Below are 19,751 nucleotides of genomic sequence, written 5' to 3' on the forward strand. Positions count from 1 at the left end.
ATTTATGCAGCACTTAGTGGTGTTGTCATTTCAAATCTTGCTTTATAGATGTCACATAATTAAAACTTGCCTATCTCAAAAATGATAAAATGTGTTGCCATGTGCCTTTATATTGTCCAGAAACTACTCATTGGCATGTAATACCTTTATATTTTTATACATTTGTGGGTTTGTAATTCCACTTCAAAATGTTTAACATAACATTTTAAAATGTGTTGCTCTGCTATGGAATCCTTAATAATTAACTTATTTGTGTTTATTTATAATACTGGTCTGTCAGCCAGTCACAGAACCAGTTAAGCCAGACAATGGATTCCACTGAAGCATAATCTTAAATTGACTGAGCTGATTACATTTCCTCCAAAAATATATACTTATTTTTTTTATAAAATTTTTCCGAAAAATTTGAGGGGAAAAAAAAAATCAAATTTTCGCAAATTTTTTCGGATATTTCATCCGATATTCAAAATTTTTTGGGATTTTTCACCCGAAAAATCTGATTTTTTCCCAAAAACTTCAGGGTATTGCATAAAACCTAGCGCACATCAAAAAATCATTGGGACATCTCCCATTAATTTATATGCATCCTCAACAGGTCTTAGATGCCAGATTTTTTGATTCAGACTTTTCTATCCTCTAGGTTTAATAAATTAAGAAAAAAATGTGATTTTTCAAAGTCAGATTTTATTAAAAAAATCACAAATTATTCTTAAAAGTCAGATTTTATTAAAAAAATCACAAATTATTCTTAAAAGTCAGATTTTATTAAAACATTTTTTTCATTCTGAGTTTAATAAATAACCCCCTAAAAGTTATGATATCTATTATCCAGAATTGTTGGGATTTCCAGATAATAGATCTTTTCATAATATGGATTACTGTACCTTCTAAAAGTGAAATCATATAAAACCAATAGGATTGTTTTGCCGCCAATATCAATTCACACAGTTTAGCTTTGATCAAGTACAACATAACAAGTCTGGTAATATACAGGTATGGAATAAGTTTCCTGAAAATCCATTATCCAGAAAGCTCAGAATTATAGGAAGTCCATCTCCCATAGATTCCATTTTAAACAAATAATTAAAATTTTTGAAAATGATTTCCTTTATCTTTTGTAATAATAAAACAGTTCATTGCACTAAGATATAATGAATCCTTATTGAAGACAATATAATCCTATTGGGTTTATTTAATGTTTACTTTTTTTATAGACTTAAGGTATAGAGAAGATCCAAATTATGGAAAGACCCTTTATTTAAATAACCTCAGGGCCCGTGCATTCTGGATAACAGGTCCCATGCCTGTACAATACTTCTATAAATTGACACTACCTGCACCCAGGCATGCTGCTTACAGCCGTAGGGACGGGCGAATTTGACCCGTTTCACTTCACCAAAAATTTGCTTCCGGCAAAATGTCACCAACGCCCATTAAAGTCGCATGGCGAATTTTTTGTTGCATCTTTTTTTTTTTTTGCACGCCGCCATACAAGTCTATGGCTGTCGTTTCCGTGGCGAAACAAGGCAAAAAAAATGCACACATCCCTACTTACAGGGAGTGTTAAAAAGGCAGAGGTAGGATAATTTACACGCATACAATCACCATCATATTTCACTGTTAGAAATAAAAATAAACAGAAGATATTACACTTGTGAAAAGTGTATGATTTCACTTAATCAAAATAGGAATTGCCTGTATTCAGCATATTTTAAGTACTGTGCCTTCATTATTTTTCAAACTGCCTTTTGGGCCCAGGCAAAACTTTCCCCAAGACTACCATTTTATGCAAAGTAATGTTGCAATGTCAATGCTGCAGGCATATCTACGCTATTTAGTAAGCAGCTAAATTACTTTTTATTCCTTTTCGGACACTTTTATGTGAAAAATTTCACAATCTATCCATTTCTAAGGGACAATTACAAGGCATTTTCGATTACGCTGGCACCAACAAAAAGACTTTAGAAATATACTTTAGGCTGAAAAGAATCCACAGTACATTAAGTGGATACTTTTTCATTTTGCTATAACTTCAGCAATTCTTCTGAGTGTTGAATAAATTCAAGATCCAAATGTGAAGATGTCACGGCCATTAAAAGCTTTTCACCCCACACTGATAAACAGCCCTTTATGACAGGAAGGACCATTTATAGTTATCCTTTTACCAATATGGGTAGATAATTATAATAATGGATGATCTGCAAATGGAGAAGAAAAGCTTTTAACTTTGCCCTCTGAGGGATCTCAGGGTAAATAAGAACAAATTCACAATGCATGTTCTTTTTCTTTTCTTACTATCTGTAGCTGTTAGACCAATATTACATCTGAAGTAGCATAATCCTCTCCTAATGCTGAGCATACAGTATATACAGTATATGGTAACTGAGAAACTGGGGACATTGTGGGACATATTTATAAGAGGTGTGAAAAATGTATTGCAAAATGTATTAAACTATAATGGTGTAAAAATACATTTCAAAAAACTTGCTGTTCTCCTTCTCAGTAAATGCTAGTTCATACAAACAACTCATTGAAAGAGCTAATTATCATATTTATAATTACACCATTATTTTACACTACAAGGCTTGGCATAACCAAGGGAAGTCAATGGACACTTTTAGATGGCAAAGAATTCCTGGCATGAAATGTAGCATAAAATGCTGAGTAAAATACTCTCAAGGGCCTATATACGCTGGAATTTCTATTTCTTTTTTTTTTTTTTGCAAATTTGAGATTAATTGAGTGTAAAGACCACAAAAAAAGTCTAATACAAAAATTCACAATGTAAAAGCTGTCAAAGTCCTATAGAAGTTCATGTGTTTAGCATGGAGCACCACGTAGAGTAGAGTATATAAAATCCAATACTTTATTCTTCCATTAAAAATCAATACAAAAGTTGCCAATAATGTACAGAACCATTAAGCTTGACGCGTTTCAAAGCCCTCCAGCTATTGAAGTCAATGGGAGCTGCACTGATCCTATTTGAACATTTTTAATCAATCCTGACTTTTACAGGCAGATTTAGCAAGGGTCGAATTGAAAATTCTAATTTTTTAAATTCAAATTTTGAGTTTATTTTAGTGTAAACAACTAGGGAATAGTCTAAATTTGATTCGAGCTTAAAAAAATTCAAAATTCAAAATTACGTACTGTCCATTTAAGAATTCAAATTCGACTATTCACCATCTTAATCTTGCCAAATTGGTGTTTTAGCCTATGACGGACCTCCTACAATCAATTTAGAGTCGTTTGGTAAACTTTAAACTTTTGAAAATCTAATTTTAAAAAAAAACATTTTTTTTTATTTGATTCAAATTCAATTTGAGTTTGAATTTATAAAATTCGAATTTTTTAATAGATTTCGAATGGTCAATTTTTTTTGAATTTTGAGTTTATGGGAGTTTATGGGAGCTTTTATAAACTCCCATAAACGCTAAATTTGACCCTTGATAAATATGCCCCTTCCAGATTTTCTGATTTTATGCTAGTAATTGTTTGAAAAACGTGAATTTTTATAGGTTTTTATATTTTTTAGCTCACTTTTTATAATGTTTTTCATTTGTGCTGTTAATATTTAGATCTTTTAATAACGTTCATGGCATTCGTGGTTTTAGAGAAAATTAGTTTAATTGTGGATTCAAAAATCTCTAATACCACTAAATTTAAACCTGTAATACATGGGCCTCCCAGTTTTAGTTTTTATCTGGCTTTATTCAAACTAACACATTAAATAACTTTATACTTGCCGACTAATTTACATGAAATGGGACATGAAAATGGGCATAAAACACCACATTGTGTTGCAACTTGTTTTACACTATAAGTCCTTTTGTGTGTAAACCCTCCACGTATCACTGCTGATGAGCTATAAAAGTTCAATGCAATAGGTTACCCCACAAATTATTTCTTGTTGTTTTTGTCAGAAAAAGCAACATAGCAGGCGTACTTAAACATTTCAATTTTGTAATTGCTATGAGAAAGTTTCTTGTTTAGCCTAAAATTTCAGGCAAAATATCTCAATGTTAAGAAGTAAGAAAATAACACCATTGAAATTGTAAAATACTAAATATGTTGGAAAGAACTATTTAATGCAGGCATCTCGACTAAACAAAATAGCTGCTGTAAAATCATTTAATTTTTAGCACTAGTAAATGAAGCATTTGTACTGACATTAATATTTGCAATTTTAGTTTAGAGCAGACTTGAAGTCCTATAAATGAACGCTCTTATACATAATTGTATTCTATCTAATGAAAAATCTGTGCTTGCTATACAGAAGGAAGAATTGCAAAAATTACAAAATGTAACACCTGTTTTAGTTTTGGCATCAATACTATAACAGGTTGCAGAAATAATGTCTCTGAAGTTGCACAAGAGACTTGTTATTGACATTTAAAAATAAATTTTATATATATATATATATATATATATATATATATATATATATATATATTTATATATTCTGTTAATATTGCCCATAGACAATAATAAATTGATAAAAAATGCAACAGATGTATTGAAAAATAACCTGGAAAAGCAATGAAAGTCAGCAGCATTTCAGAAAGAAAGATGTGTGAAAACCATACATATTGTATAACATTTCTCCAATACAAACTGGAGCAGGGGAGTAAAGGCCAGTCTATTAAAAGCTCAATAGAATACATGGGAGTTGCAGACAGCATTACTTGCTTACAAAACCCCAATTACAACAACCAATCATAGACACGGACACTTGCATGGTGGAGAATGGCCGCAGCTGTTGTTTATTAAATATCATATCAATCAGAACATTAATATTGCTAATGATACTAATACCTGTTCATACATATCTTCCCAGCCAGCCTCTGCATCAGATCTCTGCAGCGGACCGCCTTAAAGCTTGACCACAAATATCCTTAAGCCCCGCCAATTTTTTTACCTAGCCAGGAGCATACCTCCACATGAAACTTCACTATAAACAACAATTAACTGCTGCGACAATATTTTTTTTTTTTTTATTATATATGCATTCATATATTATATACCATAACAGGATGGGTGGGTGGGATTTCCAAGACGATCCTCTCACGTCGGCTGCCGGCGAAGAATGAAGAGTGTTCGCCGGTTCGTCCTTTTATAGCCGGTCTTCGCGGCTTTTCCTGCGAAGCCACGCCCCTTTTTTGAATCGACCAATCAGAAGGCTTGGGATTGAAAATTGACCAATCGGAAGAGAGGTAAGTTTTTTCCACAGAACTACACGAGGTAAGTAAAAAATACATCAAACAGGGGGGGGAGCTGCCGCACTCCCATGTTAGGGGAGGTTAAGTCACTCCCCGTTCATGGGAGTTGCAGACAGCATTACTTGCTTACAAAACCCCAATTACAACAACCAATCATAGACACGGACACTTGCATGGTGGAGAATGGCCGCAGCTGTTGTTTATTAAATATCATATCAATCAGAACATTAATATTGCTAATGATACTAATACCTGTTCATACATATCTTCCCAGCCAGCCTCTGCATCAGATCTCTGCAGCGGACCGCCTTAAAGCTTGACCACAAATATCCTTAAGCCCCGCCAATTTTTTTACCTAGCCAGGAGCATACCTCCACGTCAAGGCCAATTAAACCATTACATTGGCCTTGGCCATTCCCCACACATGTAAAGCTCTTTCAATTGCACTTTGGAATCCCATGTTCAGAATGTCAAAACCGATATCTGACAAATGTACCCTGTCCGCACGATACAGGCCTTCAAAACCTTGCTCCAACTCATAGTGCCTATAAACCAAAATATTAACTGTCTTGGAAAATTTTGAGATAGCAAAATTGAGTTTTTTGCGGCATCTCTCAAGGGGGTGAAAGCCTGCATCTTGAAGCCAGACTAATCTGGGCACAACTTCAGACCAAATTATCACAGTATTGGGAAAAATAAATCTGATCTGAGCAAGGTCTCTTTTTATATTACGAATTAAATCAATGTTTCTACCCTTTCCAATGTCATTTCCAGCTAAATGGATCAGAATAATTGCTGGGAAACCCCAACGAGATTTCATTTGCAAAATTATTGGTAATAAATCTGGCCATTTAAGGCCTCGAATGCCCATCCAGACAATTCTAACATCTTTAATGCCTAAATTAGTTGTGTAGGTTCGTTGTTCTGCTCTAGCTCTCGCTCTGTGGACGAAAGAGTGTCCAATAATCCAGACCAAAGGAGGAGAAACTGTAACGAAAAAAGGTAACACTTACTAAACCAGGGTAGGTCTGACACAAAGTTGATACCTAGAGGAGTTCCATCTGCCAAGCCTTTTGATGAACTCTTCTCCTAAACCCATCAATGAGGCTTGTGTGGCAGCTCCAATGCGAAAAGAATGTGTGTTATAATGGTCAGGTGGTATACCTAGCTTACTGACAGCTCCTTTGAGAATTTTCACAAATTGAAATCTTGTAAGGAAAGATCCATCACTGTGTATAAAGAAAGGGCCAGGAAGGCAGGGTCTGACTTGCTGATAATGTCTAAAAGCTAATACTGGACATATTGACTGTTCCGTGCTATTACCAAGCCAAATGGTTGTCCCTCTTCCTACTTTATCCGTTTTTGATTTTTTTAATATAATCTTTAATTTGCCCTCAACCAGATGAATGTCTTCACTCCCAATACCCCCTGGGGATCTTTTACTCTGAGAGACCGACTCACTTACCCGAAGGGCACCAAAGAACGACACAGAAAATAACAACGTAAACAACATTGTTTCAAACCGAGAATAGCATATTTGAGGTAGGACCGAAACGAGATCTTTCAACAATGATAATGTGATGGGTCTCCTAATGTCTACAGATCGTGTAATCCTACCAACACCCCGAAGAATTTGTTTAACCAAAAAGGATTTAGTTATGTCAGCCTCACCTTGAACCTTTAAAAAGAAAGATATGCCTGCTAATTTTTTAGTTATAGCTGAAAGAGAGTACTGAGCCTCAACTTGCTCCAGTACAAAAGACAATAAGACGTCACTGTCCCTTTGATAATGCTCTTTAGGAAAACTTGTTTTGAACTTCATCCACTCATTCCAGCTTGCGATGTAAGCATGCCAGGTTTTGTCTGCCAATGACATACTTAACCATTTTGAAATTCTGGCAATACTAAATTCCACAGATGTTGGGGGCATGGTGTTCCTTCTTTGTCCAAATAATTGGCGATTTCCCAGAGCTCGTTGAACTGAAATCGAGATAATGCGTCAGCCACAACATTGGTACAACCAGGGATATGCTTTGCTTGAATCAAAATGTTAAATTTAAGAGCTCGGAATACTGCCTGCCTAAGTAATCTCAGTACTGGGGGGGAGTTAGAAGATAGATTATTAACAACTTGCACCACACCCATATTATCGCAGTGCCAAACAATACGTTTGTTAGCCAATTGGGGGCCCCACACTTCCAAAACAACTAACAGTGGAAAAAATTCCAGTAACACTAGATTTTTGGTAAGCTTGAGTTCTACCCAGAAAGATGGCCATGCATCCGCAATCCAATGTGTGCCAAAGATAGCACCAAACCCAGCTGAAGCCGCGGCGTCTGTATACAGATTCAAAGCTGCATTCTCGAACAATTCTCCTTGCCAATAAGAAATGCCATTGAAATTCTCTAGAAATTCCTGCCAAACAATCAGGTCATCTTTAACCACCTGAGGGATTCTTATGTGCCAGTTAGGATTATCTAGGCCAGACGTAAGTGCAATAAGTCTCCTGTTAAAAACCCGACCAATAGGAATAACCCGTGTAGCGAAATTCAGATGTCCGATCAAGGATTGTATGTGTTTTAATTTAACCTTTTTAGATTTTAAAGTTGCGTTTAGAATGCTTCTCAGCTTAGCTACTTTTCCTTCGGGTAAGCGAAATTCACGATTTACAGTATCTATCTGAATACCAAGGAATTCTAAAGTTGTAGTAGGGGGTATTGTTTTTTCAACAGCTAGTGGAATGGCAAATTTCCTAGCAAACCACGTAAAAGTACTTAACAAAATTCCACATGAACTAGAATCTGCAGGACCGACAAATAGGAAATCATCTAAATAATGAATAACCCCCTTAGAACCAGTTTCCCATTGAACTACCCATTGCAAAAAGGATGCAAAGGCTTCAAAATAAAAGCAGGAAAGGGAACAGCCCATTGGGAGGCATCTGTCAAAATAGAAACTGCCTTCATAATGAAAGCCTAAAAGCTTATAACAGTCAGGGTGTATGGGCAGTAGCCTGAAAGCCGATTGAATGTCACTTTTAGCCAATAATGAACCTTGACCAAATTCTTGAATTATCGATATTGCCTGGTCGAAAGTCGTATATGAAACTGAAGATAATTCCTGACCAATTCCATCATTGACAGATGCCCCCGAAGGATATGATAAATGGTGAATTAAGCAATAGCTTCCTGGCTCCTTCTTCGGTACAAGTCCTAAAGGCGAAACTCTGAAATCCTCAAATGGAGGATCATCAAACGGGCCATCAATTCTGCCCAATCTAAGCTCCTTCTCAATTTTTTCCTTAACTACTTTTGGGTTTAGCTCAATTGATTTTAAATTCTTGGGAAATGATATGAGGGTTACAGGATCTGCTGATGGTATCCAAAAGCCAACTTCAAAACCCTTCTCTAAGAGGCAGGCCATCTGGCGCTTTGGATATAGCTCTAGGTATTGGCGCATTTCTGGTAACCTCACTGGGGTTATCTGACTTACTGGAGTCCCTACCACTGTGCTTTGTAGCAAATCGTTTGATGCAACGAAAGGCAGGATGGTTGCCAGCACAATGAGCACATTCATGTTTATATCTACAGTTTGCCTGAAAGCGGCAAGTTGACTCATTGAATGCCCAGCAAGCATTGTATTTCACAGGAGTCTTGTTCCCCGGTAATGGAACTAATGGCTGTTTGGGAATAAGCATTCCCATCCAAAGGTCAATATCCTTTGAACCCCAAGATATTGACTTCTGAATGGACATTTTCTGTCTGAATCTATCATCATACAAAAACCAGGAAATACCCCCATAGGCTTTATATGCTTCCAGAATAATGTCAATGTGTTTAAATAGGCCTGGACCTAATTGTGGGTGTTTTTCACACAATACATTTGAATAAATACAAAATGCCTGTAACCAATTAGTGAATGTCCTTGCCACAGGCCTGCGTCTGTCCATTTCAGGATCTGACTGCTTAACTTGCTTGCCTAAAAATTCCTTTGATGATGGCAACAGTGAGAGCATGTCAATATACTCCCCTTTTGTGATTTTTTCCTTTATGGCCTGTGGCAAGTGCAAACCCAAAGGTGTAGCATCACAGAGTATTGAATCTCTAAAAGCAGTTTCAGCTACTTGAGAAGACACAGCCCCTGTGCTTGTATGCGTTGACGCCGCACCAGGGGTTAACAAAGCTAACAAAGATTTTATGACATCAGTGGCAGCATAGTTACCAATCACTTGGATGGGTTGACTCTCCTCCTGAGGGGTAAAACCAGCAGGCTGGGGTGCGCTGTGGGTGACAGATGGTGATGTATGACCCCTGATGGCAGGTGGCAGAACCGGGTGCCCTATAGTGTTACAGCTGGAGGGCCCCGGTTCTGGGCGGCTTTGGGGGCCCCTGCTGACCTGGTGCCCCTCATAGGAGCTGCCGGACCTCCCCCGGACCCTGTGGAAGGAAAGGGCCCTGAAGTGTTAAAGCTCTTTTGATGGAGCGGCCCACCACTTGCAACAGCGGCGGAACTCACTCGCGATGAAGGGGGGGAAGCCGACGGCCAAACTCCTGTCTGCGGCGGGTCAGCGACGATCCTCTTCTTGGCGGAGACCGCTGACGTCATCTGGGTTCTCTTCTTCGCCGCTTGTTTCCCTCTGGTGTTCCTCTTGACGGCGATGATCCGCCTCTTTCCTGGTCCGCGTGAAGCTGGGGTGCGCTGGATGGCGACGTCAGATGCGGCTCCTGAAGATGACGCAGCTTCCTCTGACGGCGATCCTGGAGGCTCTGCAGTCGGAAGTGATGTCACCGCTGTCGTAGTCGATGATGCGAGCTGGCACTGCTGAAGGAGCGTCTGGATGTCTTCATGTCCCGCCTCCGCCTGGATCCATCGAAGGATGTCGCGAAGTCTGCCGTTGGGATTCTCTTCAGCCATTTCCAAGACGATCCTCTCACGTCGGCTGCCGGCGAAGAATGAAGAGTGTTCGCCGGTTCGTCCTTTTATAGCCAGTCTTCGCGGCTTTTCCTGCGAAGCCACGCCCCTTTTTTGAATCGACCAATCAGAAGGCTTGGGATTGAAAATTGACCAATCGGAAGAGAGGTAAGTTTTTTCCACAGAACTACACGAGGTAAGTAAAAAATACATCAAACAGGGGGGGAGCTGCCGCACTCCCATGTTAGGGGAGGTTAAGTCACTCCCCGTTCATTATTTGCTAGATTTGCCTTCCATTACAGTAAAAATATTTGCATGGTCACACACTTCAGTTATCATACAGTACAGTATATCAATCTTTGGTTGTGGATGGAGATGCTGGGGCTCATTTATCAACACTGGGCAACTTTGCCCATGGGTAGATACCCATAGCAACCAATCAGAGAATAGCTATTTAAAGCCAGCCCCAAGTAGAACAATGAATGCAGCAAATTGATTGGTTGCCATGGGTTACTGCCCATGGGCAAATTTGCCCAGTGTTGATAAATAACCCTCACTGTGATTATTTTTTATATAATTTATCCTTTGTTCTGTATAATGAATGGAAAGGTGCTTAAAAGGTTGATAAATAATTGCCTTAAATAATAAAATCTAATACGTTTTTTCAAGCTATAAGATCAATGTTTGAATTCAAATGGATTTTGACATTTTGACAATTCCTTCGATCGGACGCATTGCACTAAATCCTTCGACTTCGATATTCGAAGTCGAAGGATTTAACTTCGAGGGTCGAATATCGAGGGTTAATTCGACCATTAGTAAATGTGCCCCCTAATGTGCTACATATTTGTTTAACAATGTGCATGCTCATTTTTCTGTAGACATCACTAAAACGCTTTAAACTCTGACATAGACCATGGAATCTATGCTATAGGTGCCTGAGAAGCCAGGCAGCTCATAATCATTCAAGCTAGAAATTACAAATCAGTACTTGGGGTTACATGGGATTATAGAATAGCAAGGTAATGTAAACAAGATGGAAGATTTATATAAATTGTGTACCCACTTCAGAATGTACTCTGCCATCATGCTGCATGAAAAGATCAAGGATGCCCAAATAATATTGTCTCCTTATTTCAGATAACATATAGCACGGACAGATACAAAACATAAATTCTGAACCTATTGTGCTGGCTCACTGATACTTTTGTTTTTTACATCCACTTGGACATAAAGGGGTTTACTTACCAAAATCCAAAAATGTCTCACTATTTTCTTAAAACCACTTTAACCAATCTCCTGTGCATATTTTTCCCGTACTTATCAATAAATGGATTAAAAAAAAATCTGGTGCAGGAAAAGACTTGATAAAATCATTAAAATATCCAACAAGCATTCCTTTATTTATTTTTTTAAACACTCTTTCTTATATATCAAGATAGGAAAACAAGCAGCTCAATGGTTACTTATAAGTATACCATATACATTCAAAGAGACTTAATAGATAATACCATGCTGAGTAGTTAATAAGGACCAGTAGCTATCTGGGCATGTTAACTGAGCTACTCAGTTCTGGAGCAATTTAATTCTGACTTTAGACCCCCCCTCCCCATATTGCTGGTTGCTACTGTGTTTATTTTACTGGAAAAGATAAATACTACTATTTTATATGACTTGCTGTGAATCCAATTAATGCAGTGAGTTCTTTCTGCAGAAGAGGTGCTACAGATCTTATATTTAAGCAGCACACTGGCTAGGAAATGCCTTAACAGTGGCAGTTGGCCTTTTATGTGACCTAGAACATGACTGCTTGACTTTGCTCTTTATGATGAAAGCTATATTTTTTCCTTAGATGTAAAATCTGCACTATTGCCCTGTGCACTTTCTGTTGTCTTTTCGAGATAATTGAGCAAATCAACTATATTTTGTGGTGTTTTTTTTTATATTCCAAGAAATGTAACTAGCATTTATATGTTAAATTAGCCTGCTTCCAGGAAAAAGTGTAGAACTCTTCAAGACTGAATACATTTAAAATACCTTAAATGAAACAATTGGTTTTAGGTTCCAGGATGTGGTATGATAGAACATTTAACCTAACTAGGAACTAGGTAATAATAGGGGATTCAAGTCAATAACCAAATGTACTTATTATAAATATATATTAAATATTATTATGACATGTTATTGAATCACTGTACTAACCACGAGAGCATATACTTCAAAAAGTGATTTCATAAATTACTCCAATGGACTTAGTAAAATGTTACAATTTCACAAATTATCAATAGTTGCTCTAATTTTTTGCCAAAGCAAAACAATGCAGTTTTGCTCATCACTGTTGGTGGCAAAACCATCCTCTTCGGTTTATTTATTCTTTAAATGTTTTTTGTAGGTGGAAAAACATGAAAAACTATGGAAAATATAGTATTCTGTATTTTATGCATGTATATTTTAATTTATATAGTACCACTTATGCACCCAGCACTGTACTGCAGAATAGTAAATTAAAAGAACAAACAGCAGCCAATACAAATAAATACAACATATAGTTACAATACAGATTAAGACTGATGCTATTTTCTGTATTGTTCCTGGTGCTTTATCTCTGTATTGACTGTGCTGTTGTATACCGTTCTTTCTTGTTTTCTTTTTCTTTTTCTCCTTTTCAAAAATCAATAAAAACAGATTTATAAAAAAAAAAACAATACAGATTAAGTATGAGACAAGAGGAGTGAGATCCCTGCCCTGTGGGGTATCTAAATGGGTGGGTAACTAGAGAGATCAGTGCTGGGTCACATGTTATATGAGTGCTCCAAGAAGTACACTTTGAGTTAATTTTTGAAGAGAAGGAGAGAGGATTTTCTTCTGAGGAATTTGTGGATGTTGTTACAAATATAAGAAGAAGAATTGTTTTATGGGAATCCAAGATAAGGATTTCAAGAGTGGAGGAATCTGTTCTCTCTTAGATGAGAGTTTGAGGATTCTAGCATTTAAGAATTCTAAAGTTTAAGACAGATTGTTGTGGGGACAACTGTAAGTTAGAGAGGACAGTTAGTAGCAGATTACAATATGAGCATGAGTGTGTTAGCTGTTGCTTGTGAAAGAAAGGGACAGATTTTTGCAATATTATAAAGAATATAATGGCAATATAATGTACTGGTGACCTGCAGTAGTAAAATTGGCGTGTTTGCTTTAGAAACACAACTATACTTTATATAAACAAGCTGCTGTGTGGCCATGGTGCCACGCATTCAAGCACAGAATACACAGTAGACAACAGTTAGTCTGAAGAATCCCATTGTATACTACAGAGCTTATCTGTTATCTGCTGTATGGGTATCTCCTTTTCTAGCTTTGAATGGCTGTCCCAATGGCTAGACAGCAGTTTGTTTATTTAAACTATAGTGTTTCTGAAGAAAACACACCAGTTTTACCCATGCAGAACAACAGTATTTTATATTTTCATTACTTTAAAACACTTTCCTTTTTTGATGTTAATGTTCCTTTAACAGAATTAGAGAATTAGAGGGAGAAGTCAAAGACTACCCCGAAACAATGTGCTGAGCTGAGAGGCTTAATAAGCATGCCGTGAATAGTAATAGAAAAGGGTGGAGTAGGACCAGGTTTAGTTGGAAATATGACCTGTTTAGTTTTGGTTCAGTTTGAGGTGGTGTTGATTCATCCAGGAAGAGAGGCAGTTAGAGATTTGAGCCTCAATTTCAGTTGTTAATGAAGGGGTTCTTAAATATATTTGGTAAGAACACATATTGTATGATATTTAAAGCCATGTGGGATCTCCCAAAGACAGAATGCATAGGGAGACATGGAAAGATTGGTTACAAAGTTAAGAATAGTGCCATGATGCAGACTGATTGCTTATATAACTAAGTTTTACATTCAGTTAACCTCATAGGACAATTAACTTAATAATAAATATAGAATTCCATAGAATTTCATTTTGCCAGTCTTCCATTATCCAGAAACCCTTATCCAGAAATCTCCAAATTAAGGGAAGGCCATCTCTCATAGAATGCATTTTAATAAAATAATGTACATTTTTAAAACATTATTTCCCTTTTCTCTGTCATAATAAAACAATACCTTGATCCCAACTAAAATATAATTAATTCTGGATGAAAAATAATCCTATGTTAGGAACTCCCTGTTGCATTCCAGGCACTACTCCTCCTGCCTGAGCCACAGGAGGCAGTGTGGTGACAACCTGAAATACAATATGAAACTGCCTCCATATTCCAGGAATACATACCCTGTACACAGCTGAGGGCAATTGCTTGTTTGAGGGCTATTTAAGCCTGCTTCCCAGACACACCCATGCTGGATTAATGGCCCTACTTCCTCATCCTGCTCCAGTTTCTGCACCTGAATCTTATATTGTCTTGTTCCTGCCACATTCCTGTTCTGTTCCTTGTTCCCTTCTGATATTGATCTCCTGGTTTTGACCTTGGCTTGTATTTTGACCTTGCATGTACTTTGCCTGTCCTGACCTTTGGCCTGTCCCTGATCTGTTTGTCTGCTGCCTGCCCCATACTTTTTGGCCTGAACCTGTACTTATTACTGCCATTATATCTCTCTGCAAAGGTTGTGCACTTTTTTCCTTGTTTAAAACAGCACATTGGCTTCTGTTAATCATTAAATCTTATTAGGTTTATTTAATGTTTAAATAATCTTTTAGTAGATTTAAGGTATGGGGAGCAAGATTACAGAAACAAACCCATTATCTGGAAAACCCCAGGCCCCAAGCATTCTGGATAACAAGTCCCATACCTGTATTAATATTTCCAAAACAGCCAAATTAACACATATCTGTTTAAAGCACGACTTCCTATGGAAATAGGTAAGTATAAAGGTTGTAGTAAATGATATAACAAATGCCTAAAATGCAGTCACATTATTTAATAATGTACTGATGACTTTGTTGCTTTAAGTGAGAAGTAAAATAATGTCTAAAGTAATATACAGCTTGTTATAATGTAGCCAATTATCTTAACTTACTTTTGTCTTAATTAAATTAGATAAAGAATACTGCTAACAGCATGATTTGATGCAAAACTACACAGTACAATGCGCAGAAAAATGTCATTGTGATTAAGCAAAACTATTTTGTACTAGAACATCAAGGCAACCATTTTGTTTGAATTGCTATGAATTAGTTTTAACCTTATATGACTTCTTCTGTTGCAAATATTATGTTGCTATATTCCGTCAACTATTCTTATCAGTAGATTTTGTTCCTATTTTACATAACAAGTGTGTGTTACAAGATTTATACCAACAAATTTTCACAGTTGATGACATATTAAAATTTTAATTAGCAAAGCACTAACCACCAGATTACAAGGGTGACCTTTGTTGCAGTACATTTTGAAGACCTTACAAAATCCTGGAGATGGAGGAACAGGATGTATTTTGCTGTTTTAAAACATTTGTTTGGCAACAAATAAAATGCAAAATAGAAAGGACACATTTTTTTCAATTTGCAATGTGGAATTGATTCCATGCTCAGGAGACATGATTCATCAGACAGACTGGGTGGGCACAATGGTGCATGGGTGCTTGGGGCATGTATTCACAAGTATCCACATGAGAAGCAATGCTGAACTAAAAAAAAATGCATTTATCGTGGGTCAAGTAAAAAACAGTATTGCTTGAGAAACACAGCTGGAAACACTCGAATTCACAGATTTTAGGGGTTTTAGTACAATCCAAATTGGTTAGCAGTTTAATGTGAGATTCAGAAATGGTTGTTGGTGTTTCTAAAATGTATGAAGGCTCAGTGTAGCATTTCCCTAGCTTTTCTTTTTCCCATTGCGTTACTACTCCTATAACAACTGCAGGTATATTTGTTTTTGTTAGTTATGAGACCTGAACCGAAGATTTTGGGGGTAATTTACTAAAATCCGAAAATGTCTCACTATTTTCTTAAACCACTTCAACCAAACTCCCGACCACATTTTTACTCAAAAAGAAATCCACAAATTCTTCCGATCATTGCACGCAACCCGGGGCAGATCATGATATCTTCCAATTGTTAACTGAACATCTACCATTGACAGGTTTGAAATGGAATACTTTTTTATTCAGACTTTTAGCAGCCTCTGGGTTTAATAAATAACAATAAATGTTTTTCCCCTTTCAAAGCCCGACCAGAAAAAAAATCATACTTTAATAAATAACCCCCTTTATGTATTTAGTTATCATTAAATAGATACTACTTTTGAATAAAAAGGATTTTCCTACACTAAAATGTTCTGTCACAGTTGATAGAAGGCACGTGACCCTTTCTCGTACTGGGGTGGTGTTGATAGCCAACCTTCTTTTTGCAAGTTTTTACTTTTTCTTTCACTAGCTACAGTTATATGTAGAGTTTGTTGCCTTGTTGGCATCATGACACTTCCACTAGATAAGCAGACATGGTTTCCACTGTAAACAGGCAGAGGAAAAGGTAAAATAGGTAAAAAGTATGTTCATCATCAGATACTAAAAATGAGCTATACAACCCCTTTAAAAATGATTCATGCCACCGTTGGTTCTAACCAATACTTATCTCTGAGGGTTGCTTCTACCTGGTTACCAAATTGCAAACTATACTTATTATTTACTAATTATCTATCACATGCTTACATGCTTGACAATAGTTATACCTGTATCTATTAAGCGGACTAGATTCCCTCCATTTTCTTAATAACTACTTGGTCTTTGAATTTACTAAATGACACAGTGATGACATTATACAATAAAAATCCACCAAACATTATTCAAATCTTACAATTTGGAGTTCCTGACAAATATGAGGTTTGTATAAATATCTTTATCTTGTTGCGTTCATATAATAATGTATGTTCTTTAATTGGGGCTGACATCTATTTTTTGCTCCCGCAAAAACCTGCGGTACTCTGCGGGTTGCTGATAGAAGTTCCGGGTGCGGGTATAGACGCGGGTCGGCGGTTCTGCGGGTTTGCAGGTCGCGGGTCGGCCACAGGTCTTCTCAATAGCGATATTTACTCCTTTTTTCTGGTCACGTCTACTTCTGATGATGCCACTTCCGGTTTACAATGACAGCACTGCCTGATTCTTGATGGTCAGTGGGTCGCGTGTCCGGGTTGTGGATAAGGTACTTGCGGGTTGGGTTGCGGGTCCAAGCGGGTAAGAATGTTGGTTGCAGAATGTTGGTTGCGGATTGCAGGTTGCGGGTACGGGTCGGGTACGGGTTCCAAAAAATGGCCCCGCGCAGGACTCTATCCTGAGGTATACAGAAATAAATTTTTTAATGTTTAAGACATACTTTTGTGATCCAAATTAGTCCAGATCCTTTCAAATCCAGGTGCCTTTTGGTCCTACCTGCTACCTCCGCCAGCCGCACCCCACCCTGCCAGATAACTCCCCATACCAGTGCCCCTGACAGTGCTTCATTTTGCAACTGCTTCGGAGGATTTAGGTGACATGCCAGTACATTTCCATGGCAATTTGAAATTTCAATGCTAGTTACTGACAGCAGGTGACTTGGCTGATCATGTGTGTGATTGGGTGAAGGGGGGGGTTAATGTAGGTGAGTTGACATTTCTGACTATGTAGGGGGAATATCTGTGCATAGTAATCTAATTATCTTCCTCACAAGAACGAGACAGAGTAGCACAAGCCATATCCATTTAAATCTCGTTGAACAAAGGAGTATACTAGTTCTCTAAAATGCCTCTTGGTCTTTGCTGGACTTGTATGTATAAATGAATAACCACAAAATGACACACATATGGGCTTGTATCCTGGGAGTATCTGCTCAGTTGTCATAGTCATCTACTTTGAAGGGGCTTTGTGTGTTACTGATTATAAAATATCATATATTTACTGTACCAACTGAATATTGATCATGTGACTTGATTAATATGTTGTAACAATGCCAATTTAAACTGCTTATTTCCCAGCTTTTTTTTTTTTAATAAGAAAGTAAAGGTAAGTCATGCTCTTTTTGCCATGCATGTGCACTAAAGAAAGAGTGAGTGTTTCTCCATCAATAATCTGTTAAACATGTTATACTCCTGTTTTTTTATGTTATTGACATATTTTATCTGACAACATTTTACTGCTGCTTTAGAGATTTACAGACATGCTTTATAATAGTAAGATTGGTAATATTAAAAACTGCATACCTACATTATCACAAAGATTTCAATAGTTCTCTAAAATGCCTCTTGGTCTTTGCTGGACTTGTGCATAAATGAATAATTTATAATTTAATAATGTGTAATAATGCAAACAGTAGCACCGGCTCAGGGTATCATGTAAGTGAATACAATTACTGGAGGGTGCCTACCTTACCTTATAGAGAAACTTAACTTAAGTTAAGATTGGCTTAATTTTCAGGATAGTCATTTTGCGGGTTGATGAAAAAGAGGAAATATTCCAGTGTCCATTACTTTAGTGCAACAAGAAATAGCTGAAACTGAAATTTTTGGAGAAACTTCATTACATTATGTCGCACTGGTTATGTGGAAAATGAATTATGCAGAAAGCATTAAGGTTTATAAAAAGTAGTGGCCTGCCGCACATTATTCAGTGTCCTTCTCAGGCTCAGACTACAAAATACTCTTAATATTCTCAGTGAAGAGAAAAAGCATTTGTAACTTGAATGTCAGTGTTCTTACACAGCTACTGAACTCTCCAATGAATATCTGCAAGTGTAAAAAAACCCTGGGGTGGTTGGGGTGCATTGCCTTTTTAAATGGAATAAAGACCCTACTGAACAACGGATGACATAAAAGCAGCATTACAAGAGTGAAAGATCTTGGCTTCCAGTTTCCATGGTTACAAGCTGAATATCATCTTTAAATAAATATATAGTACATGTTTATCTCTACAAATGTAATCCTTCTACCGTATATTATATGAAAAAGGTTGAGCTAAAGGAAAGTGCCATTGGAAAATAAGTGTTTATTAGAGCACCTTCTGTATCCAGAATTGCCTTATTATTACAGTGTGGTATATAATTGATATTATTCTTTGACAAATGTGTTTTTTTACTAAATGTATAACTCTGGGAGTTAGATAATATAAAAGTGATGCTTGTCTCAGTAGGCAAGGTGAAAAATAGTAGAGAGATAGCACAAAGGAGAAATATAAAGCTATTGCCTAAGGGTTTGCTATTAAATGAACTCAATGTCACCATGGTTACTGTTGGGTTAACATATATAGTTTGTATTGGTGTTTTTAACCAAAACATTTTTTTTATTTAGTTTTTTTAGAATTAGAGATCATATAATATGTATATACAGTATATATATATATATATATATATATATATATATATATATATATATATATATATACATACACACACAACCATTTGCACATTGATTGCATTGATTTGACTGAATTTAAAATGTTTTGCAAAGGAAATATACAAGTTGTGCATGCAAAGGACAACTATATTCATATTGAAATATTTGATATACAAAGCATGTTTTTAATTTGTTTTGCTATTAAAGGATATGTAAACCCCCCCACACAGAAAAATGTAAACATTGAACAGCCTCTTTGAAATCTTCAGATACATGCCACTCTTGTTGTTAACAGTAAGGTTGCAGCATCCCCTTAATCACTTAGAAT

The 19,751-nt window shown here is 36.8% G+C and overlaps 1 protein-coding gene and 1 long non-coding RNA gene across 2 annotated transcripts in view; both read right to left on the minus strand.

Annotated features, from left to right (window-relative positions):
* The window catches only part of LOC108706752 (serine-rich coiled-coil domain-containing protein 1-like), a 558,012-nt gene that overhangs the window by 71,921 nt on the left and 466,340 nt on the right, over window positions 1-19,751 (minus strand).
* LOC121399318 lies at window positions 4,738-6,244 on the minus strand. The gene is made up of 2 exons (XR_005964909.1): window positions 5,591-6,244; window positions 4,738-4,934 (listed from the first exon to the last, which is right to left on the minus strand). It is a non-coding gene; the product is annotated as an uncharacterized LOC121399318 (long non-coding RNA).

This window comes from Xenopus laevis, chromosome 1S (assembly GCF_017654675.1).
Source record: "Xenopus laevis strain J_2021 chromosome 1S, Xenopus_laevis_v10.1, whole genome shotgun sequence".
Lineage (NCBI taxonomy): Eukaryota > Metazoa > Chordata > Amphibia > Anura > Pipidae > Xenopus > Xenopus laevis.